This window comes from Chrysochloris asiatica, unplaced genomic scaffold (genome assembly GCF_000296735.1).
Source record: "Chrysochloris asiatica unplaced genomic scaffold, ChrAsi1.0 scaffold00076, whole genome shotgun sequence".
Lineage (NCBI taxonomy): Eukaryota > Metazoa > Chordata > Mammalia > Afrosoricida > Chrysochloridae > Chrysochloris > Chrysochloris asiatica.
Genome location: NW_006408594.1, coordinates 4,730,225 through 4,738,463, shown reverse-complemented (window position 1 = coordinate 4,738,463; position 8,239 = coordinate 4,730,225).

Genomic DNA, 8,239 nt, shown 5'->3' with positions numbered 1-8,239 from the left:
AAAACAAGGCCAGGGGCAGACTGTGGAACAGACCATCAATTACTCATATGCAAATTCAAACTGAAGCTGAAGAAAATGTAAACAAGTTCACAAGAGCCAAAATATGACCTTGAATCTATCCCACCTGAATTTAGAGATCACCTGAAGAACAGATTTTATACAATAAACATTAAAGACCGAAGACCAAAAGAGTTGTGGGATGACATCAAGAACATCATACATGAAAAAAGCAAAAAGTCATTAAGAAGACAAGAAAGAAGGAAAAGATCAAGATGGACGTCAGAAAGGACACTGAAACTTACTCTCCAGCGTAGCGATACTAAAGCAAATGGAAGAAATGAGGAGGTACAAGAGCTGAACAGAAAATTTCTAAGATCAGTTTGAGAAGATAAAGTCAAATATTACAGCAAAATGTGCAAACATCTGGAGTCAGAAAACCAAAAAGGAAGAACATGCTCAGCATTTCTCAAGCAGGGGGAACTGAAGAAAAAATTCAAGCCTTGACTTTCGTTTTTGAGGATTCTCTGGGCAAATTATTGAATGATGCAGAACGCAGCAAAAGAAAATGGAAGGAATACACAGAAGCACTGTACCAAAAGGAAGTGGTTGATGTACAACCATTTCAAGAGGTAACATATGATCAAGAGCCAATGATACTTAAGGAAGAAGTCCAAAGTGCATGGGAGGAATTGTCAAAGAACAAGGCACCAGGAATTGATGGAATAAAAATTGAAATCTTCAAGAAAGTGAGGTGGCACAGAAGGAACTCACTCATCTATGCCAAGAATTTTGGAAGACAACTATCTGGCTGACTGATTGGAAGAGATCCATATTTATGCCCATTCCAAAGAGAGGTGACCCAACGGAATGCGGAAATCATCGGACTATATCTTTGATATCCCATGCGAGTAAAGTTTTACTAAAGGTAATTCAGAAGGGCTACAAGCATACATTAACAGAGAACTTCCAGAGGTTCAAGCTGGATTCAGAAGAGGCCATGGAATGAGGGATATCATTGCTGATGTCCAATGGATCTTGGCTTAAAGCAGAACATATCAGAAAGATGTTTACCTGTGCTTTATTGACTACTCAAAAGCTTTTGCTTGTGTGGATCACGACAAGCTATGGACAACATTGCAAAGTATGAGTATTTCTGAACACTTAATTGTGCTCATAAGGAATCTGTACATGGACCAAGAGGCAATTGTTCAAACAGAACATGGGAACACTGAATGGGTTAAAATTAAGAAAGGTGTGTGACAGGGTTGTATTATTTCATCATACTTATTCAACCTGTATGCTGAACAAATAATCCGTGAAGCTGGGTTATATGAAGAAAAACGTGGCATCAGGATTAGAGGAAGACTCATTAACAACCTGCGATATGCACATGATACAATCTTGCTGCCCGAAAGTGAAGAGGACTTAAAATATTATCTGATGAAAATAAAATTGTGTCTCAATTGGATTGCGTCTCAATGTAAAGAAAACGAAAATCCTCACCACTGGACTAATAAACAACATTCTTATTAACAGAAAAAAAATTTGAAGATGTCAAGGACTTCATTCTTCTTGGATAACTATCTACACTCACAGAAGCAGCAGTCAAGAAATCAAACGACGTATTGCATTAGGCAAATCTGCTTTTTTTAAAGTGCTGAACAGCAAAAATGTCAGTTTACAGACTAAAGTGTGCTTGACTCAAGCCATGGTATTTTCAATAGCCTCATATGCATGCAAAAGCTGGACAGTGAATAAGGAAGACCATAGAAGAATTGATGCTTTTAAGTTACGGTGTTGGAGGAGAATACTGAAGGTGTCATGGGCTGTCAAAAGAACCAACAGATCTGTGTGGGAAGAAGTGCAGCCAGAGCGCCCCCTGGAGGCCAGGATGGCCAAACTTCATCTCTCATACTTCAGACGTGTCAGGAGGGAGCAGTCACTGGAAAAGGATATCATGTTTGGTAAGATGGAGGGTCAGAGAGAAAGAGGAAGACCCCCAGGGAGATGGATTGGCTAAGTGGCAGCATCAATGGACTCAAGTGTGGCAACAATAGTGAGGTTGGCCCAGGATCGAGCAGTGTTTTGTTCTGCTGTGCATAAGGTCGCTATGGGTCAGTACTGACTCAATGGCACCTAACAACAACCATGAAATTGATTTCCGACTCATAGCGACCCTACAGGTCACAGTGGAACTGCTCCTTAGGGTGCCCATAACGTCCTCCCATTAATCTTTTCAGCAACAGAGTCTCATCTCTCTTCCACAGAGAGGCTGATGGGTTTGAACCACCAACCTTGCAGTTGGCAGCTCAAGTCCATTAAATACTGGTCTGTCATTTCCCTTCTTCATGACCTATGAGCTGTTCTACATTGTTGTGTTGTGTTGTGTTGTTGTTAAGTGCTGTCAAGTCGGTTCCCACTCATAGCGACTCTGTGTAGGCTTCCAGAGTAGCTGGTGTGTTTGAACCACCGACCTTGTGGTTTGCAGGACAGTATTAATCCTACAATGCCACACCAGGAGTCCATTGGTGATATCAAATTCTAAATTTAGCATTCTTGCCATATGAAAAATTTTTCCACGTATCGTATTACCTTCATTGAACACTTGGAACGTGCTCATATAAGTCAGCAATTTTTCCATGTCTTCTGTGTTCCTTTTCCTATAACTTCCTCTCAGCAAGATGTGATGTTCCAAATACACTGATGTCATAAATCTATTAAGTCATAAGTCAAGGACTTCCAGTAATGTACTTAATTCTATGTTTAGAATTAGATTTCTATTAATGGTTATGTTTCACACAACCAACTCATGACATTTAACAACCAATTCCTGAAAATTTAGCAATGAATTCTTCCAAGTCCATCTGAAGGCCTCACCATGGCCCTACCCTCACAAACCCATCTACTGGGTACGGATCCCCAACCCCAGTTGACTGTGTCCCATCTCAGTAGGGTGCCCGCTGTCACTCTGAAAGCCAGCAGGTCCTCAGCCTCCTAGTTCTGCCTGAGAGGGGAGTGGGCAGTAGGGCTCATGGATGCAAAAGTGGCAAAAGTGGGAATAAACAAGACAGGTAAAGAATCAGTGGCATCTCCCTTCTTGATTTGGACTGGAAACTCCACCATCAGTCTTCTCCTTTGGGCTGCATCTTCCTCCAGAAACCCTTTCCCCTACTCCCAGCATCCTCTCTTCCTTCCTCTTCCTGAAGGCTCCTCCATTATCCACATCTCCTGCCCTGAAGACTTCCAATGGCTCACGTGTCCCAAATGGGACACCGTATTTTGTCTATGATGCCCACTGAAAATTCCCTTCCTCTTTCTCCCACCCAAGTTTTCATTAGACTAATAAACTCTCTCTTGCCTTTAAAGTCTTAGATCAGATGTTAACTCCTCCAGGAAGGCCTCCTAGAATCCCAGGCTGGAGTAGTTTCCACAGACCCTGAGCTTCCCCACACCCCAGCAGTGATAAGACTGTGCTGTGGTATATTACCTACGCCCTTAAAAAGCTATTCTTTAATATTTGAAATATCCCAAGGAGAATAAATAATAATAATACACTGAAAATTGAGGTACTCACCTCCTAGATAAAAAATAGAAACTTTGCTACATAGTTAATACTCCGCAGACCCACAGGACCTCTGATGAAACCTGTCCAATCGCACAGAAACATAGGGAGTTGGCGACCCATGAGGAGCACTGGCCAGGAATCAAACCCAGGTCTCTCACATGGTAGTCTCTACTGACTGCCCCTGCATTTGACCACCAAACCACGTGATTGCATCTCCAGCACATCTAGGAGCCCCTGTTGCTCCACACCATCGCCCACACTTGACCTCGTCAGGGTTTATAATGTTTGCTGGTCTTGCGGGTATGACTCGGTATTTCATTGCGGTTTTAATGGATAGGAACTGATTTCTAGTAATGTCAGGCATCTTGGAAAATGTGTGTTGGGCATTTATGATTCCTATTTTAGAAATTGTTATTCGTCTGTTTTGTCTCCATTTTCTCTATTGGGGTATTTGTTGTTCTCTTACACATATTTTTAGAAGCTATTTGTCTGTTCTGTATTCCAAACTTCAATTGCTATTAATGCTGTGGATATTGCTTTCTGTCAGTAGGAGATCTTTTAATAAGTTGTGACTTTTAATAAGCAGACTTTTTATTTGGATGCTATCAAATTGGAATTTTCTTCCCTGATGACTTGGGCTTTTTTAGTGTGTTGCTTTAAAAAGTCCTTATCTTCTCTCAGGAAAAATATTTCCTACCTTTTTTTCCAAAACTTTAAAAGTTTGCTTTATAGGTTTAGTTCTTTACATACTTGAAATGGATTTTAGAGTATTGTGAGCTACTGATTTTTAAAAAATTGTTTGGAGATATTTACCTCCATTTTCTCCAAGTATAGTGGATTAGGCATTGACTGGGCTGCTCACCTCAAGGTCAGCAGTTAGAATCTATTTGTCACTCTTCAAGAGAAAGATGAGGCTTTTTGCTCCCATAAGGATTTAACAACCTCGGAAATGCTATACGGGGTCTCTGAGTGGGAACCAACTTGATGGTACATAGCAGCAAATGTCCCGGCACTATTTATTAGGGCTTCCTCCTGCCCACCTTTCTCATTAAACTGCAGTACCAGCGAACTCACATGCCAGGTGTCTGTGTGTCTGTTTCTAGACCGTCTGTCTACCTTATTTGCCCACACATGACAGTATCCGTGTACTGTCAAGCCAATTCCAATTCCATAAAGGTTTTAGTGGCTGATTTCTTTTTTTAAGTTTTTATTGTGAGGGGTGCATGGGAGAACATCAGCTTTAAACTCATCCTATCGTATTTCATTTAATTGCAATGATTACAATCCCCTCCATGTATCATCATATAACCCCAAAGGGTACACCACACAGGCCCGCCCCACTCCTCCCTGGCCACCAGCATACAGCCCCTCTCCCGCCCTGAGTCCAGTGTCCCCAGTTGCTCCATCTGTCCATGTCATTGTCTCTGTCTCCATCCCTGATGTCACTGCCTCTCTGGGTAGGGTCCTGCTCTCTGCTCTTCTCCCTTGATGGGCCCAGGGACCTCTGCTCCTTGGCTGCAAAATCAGTCACTCCCCTCCTTTTGTCAAAAACATCTACCTCTACATTTATGACCCTCACAGTCAGTCCTGATGGCAATGATTCACTATTGTACCACAAGAGTCTTATCCCCATTTCCTTTATCCAGCCCAGTCACAACAAACTGAAAGTCATTCAGTGGAGATTCTATGGACCCCTGCCCATCTGGAACTAGGCTCCCTCTTGAAAGCTTGTAAGCCAGTCACTTCTTGCCTTTGTAGGCCCACCCATTTTGGGTAGCCAATGTCTATGTTGCCCATCCCTGTCAGCCCTGTGTACCCAGGGGGTGGGAGTGATCCTTACTGTTAAGATTTATTCCCTTTTTTGAGCTACTACATCCAAAAGTGTAGGTAAAGTTCATCAAATTATAGCAGGTTACTCTTTTTTCCCCTCTTCTTCCTTCTTCTAGTCGAGTTCTGATCACCCAGCCAACAATGCCAGGTCAGGTGGGCACTATCTGCAGGTATGGGTGTTCTTGTGCATCTCCTCTCACTTCATATCAGCTGGACGCTTCACTCTCTGCTCTAGTCCTCTGTGGTCATGTCACTAGTGGCTGATTTTTTTTAAAGTAGATTGCCAGGCATTTCCCCCAAGGCACTTCTGGGCCAACTCCAATCTCAAGCTTTCAGTTAGCAGCTGAGCACGTTAACCATTTGTATCACCCAGAGGCTCCTGAGTCACTCCAATGCTGCCTTCATTACCAAGGTGCTCTATCAGGTCGGGCAAATTCTACCATCTTGTACGTTGTCTAAATTGTTACACTTATTACTGACCTTTTGCTCTTCTATATAAATTTTAGAATCAGCTTGTCAAGTTCCAAGAAAAGCGACGTCAGGATTCTGATTAGAATGGTATTCAATTTATAAAGGAATTTTAGGAGAATTGAAACCTTTAGAATATGAAGTCTCCCTTTCTATTAACATGATATATTTCTTCTTAATATCTTTCCATATTGTTTTGTCATTTTCTCCAGAAAGGTCATGCCCATTTTCTGTAAGATTTATTCTTTGATACTCTATTACTTTCAGTGGTTTGTAGCTATTTTTAGCTATTTTTTCTATTAGTTGCTAATATGCAGAAAACAGGTCAAATTCTGCACCTACTGCAAGCTTGGCAGTATACTGCCTTGTTTTACTGGGTCTCAGAAGTGCGTTTTCCACCTTTGACAGGGTGCAGTCTTACCAGCTTGCTATCTCTCCTTTTAGCAGTAAAACTCCTGGTGTGGCACTGTAGGATCAACACTAGACTTCCAGTCACAAGGTCAGCAGTTCAAACCCACTAGCTGCTCCTCAGAAACCCTGTACAGGGTCACTATAAGTTGGCACCAACTCAATGACACCTAACAACAACAGCGGAGTTTCTAGGTAGTGCGAATGGCCAATGCACTCAACTGCTAACTGGAAGGTTGAAAGTCTGAGTCTGCATAGAAGTGCCTCAGAAGAAAACTCTGTGATTTACTTCCAAAAATTAGCCTTTGGAACACAGTTTTATTCTGACACTCACGGGGCCACAACTCAACGGCAACTGATATGGATTTTGGATGACTTTTACTACTAGCAACTCTAAGACGATCTTTGTCGACAGTCTTGAATGACAGCTTTCTTTCTTACAGAGTTCATTCCTTGGTTTGTCTGGAAGCTTCAGTGCAGTGTAAAATAGAACTGGTAATGGCCGACATCCTTGCCCCATTTCTGGTTTTAAAGCGAACGCTTCTAATGTGTCACCATTTTTACTGTAGGCTTACAGCAGGAACTTTCTCAGTTCAAGGAGTTCCATTGCTATTCTTAGTTGTTGTTGTTGTTGTGAAGTGCCGTCGAGTCGGTGCCGACCCATAGTGGCCCTGTATAGGGTTTCTGAGGAGCAGTTGGTGAGCTTGAACCAATGATCCTGCAGTTCAAACGGCTTTGCAGTCTGGTGCATTAACCCACAGCACCACACCAGGACTCCAGAATCGCTTTTTGGTTTGCTTTTATTCTGTGTTTAATTGTGACTGTTATTTTCCTGTATCTATAGAGATGTGGTGAATAACATTCATACATTTTCTAATGTGGTATCAGACTTTCAGGATAAAACAAACAGTCACTGTGGGGGATGTTCCAGATTGCCCCTTGGCACTCATCGTTTGCTTCCTCTTTTTAGTAACAGAGCATCAAGACTTGTAGCCAACCACATGATCACCCAGCTGAAGGCCACATTTCTCAGTCTCCCTGGCAGGAAGAGGGAGCCTTGTGGCTAGGTTTGGGGAAAGAGCCTGAACTTGCATATGACCAGTTGATGGTCTGTACCACAGTCTTCCCTGGCCTTGTTTTGGCTGATGATATGGAGCCTTCCCACAATCCCTGTGTGGTACAAATGTACTCAGCTGCTAACTGAAAGTTTGAGATTTGAGTTTGCCCAGAAGTGCCTTGGGAAAAAGTCCTGGAATCTACTTCCAATGGAAGAAATGAGGAGTCAAAGAGCTGAACAGAACATTTCAAAGGGCATCTTGAGAAAACAAAGTCAAATATTAAAATGAAATATGCAAAGACCTGGAGTCAGTAAACCAAAAGGGAAGAACACAGCATTTCTCAAGCTGAAACAACTGAAGAAAATTTTTAAGTCTTGACTTGAAATATTGAGGGATTCTATGGGCAAAATATTGAGTGATGCAGAAAGCATCCAAAGAAGATGGAAGGAATACACAGTCACTGTACCCAAAAGAAATGGTCAATGCTCAACCATTTCAAGAGGTAGCATATGATCAAGAGCCAGTGATACTGAAGGAAGAAATCCAAGGTACACAGAAGGCATTGGCAAAGAACAAGGATCTGGGAACTAATGGAATACAAACTGAAATAGTTCAACAAACTGATGCAACACTAGAGGCACTTATTCATCTATGTCAAGAAATGTTACCTGGCTAACTGACTGGAAGAGACCCATATTTATGCCCTTTCCAAAGAGAGGTGTGATGCAACAGGTTGTGAAACCCATCAGACAACATCATCAACATCACATGCAAGTAAAATTTTGCTAAAGATAATTTTTAAATGGTTGCAACCGTACATTGGCATAGAATGGTCAAGGATTCGAGCTAGATTCAGACAAGGACATGGAACGAGGAATATCATTGCTAATGTCTGATGGATCTTGGCTGA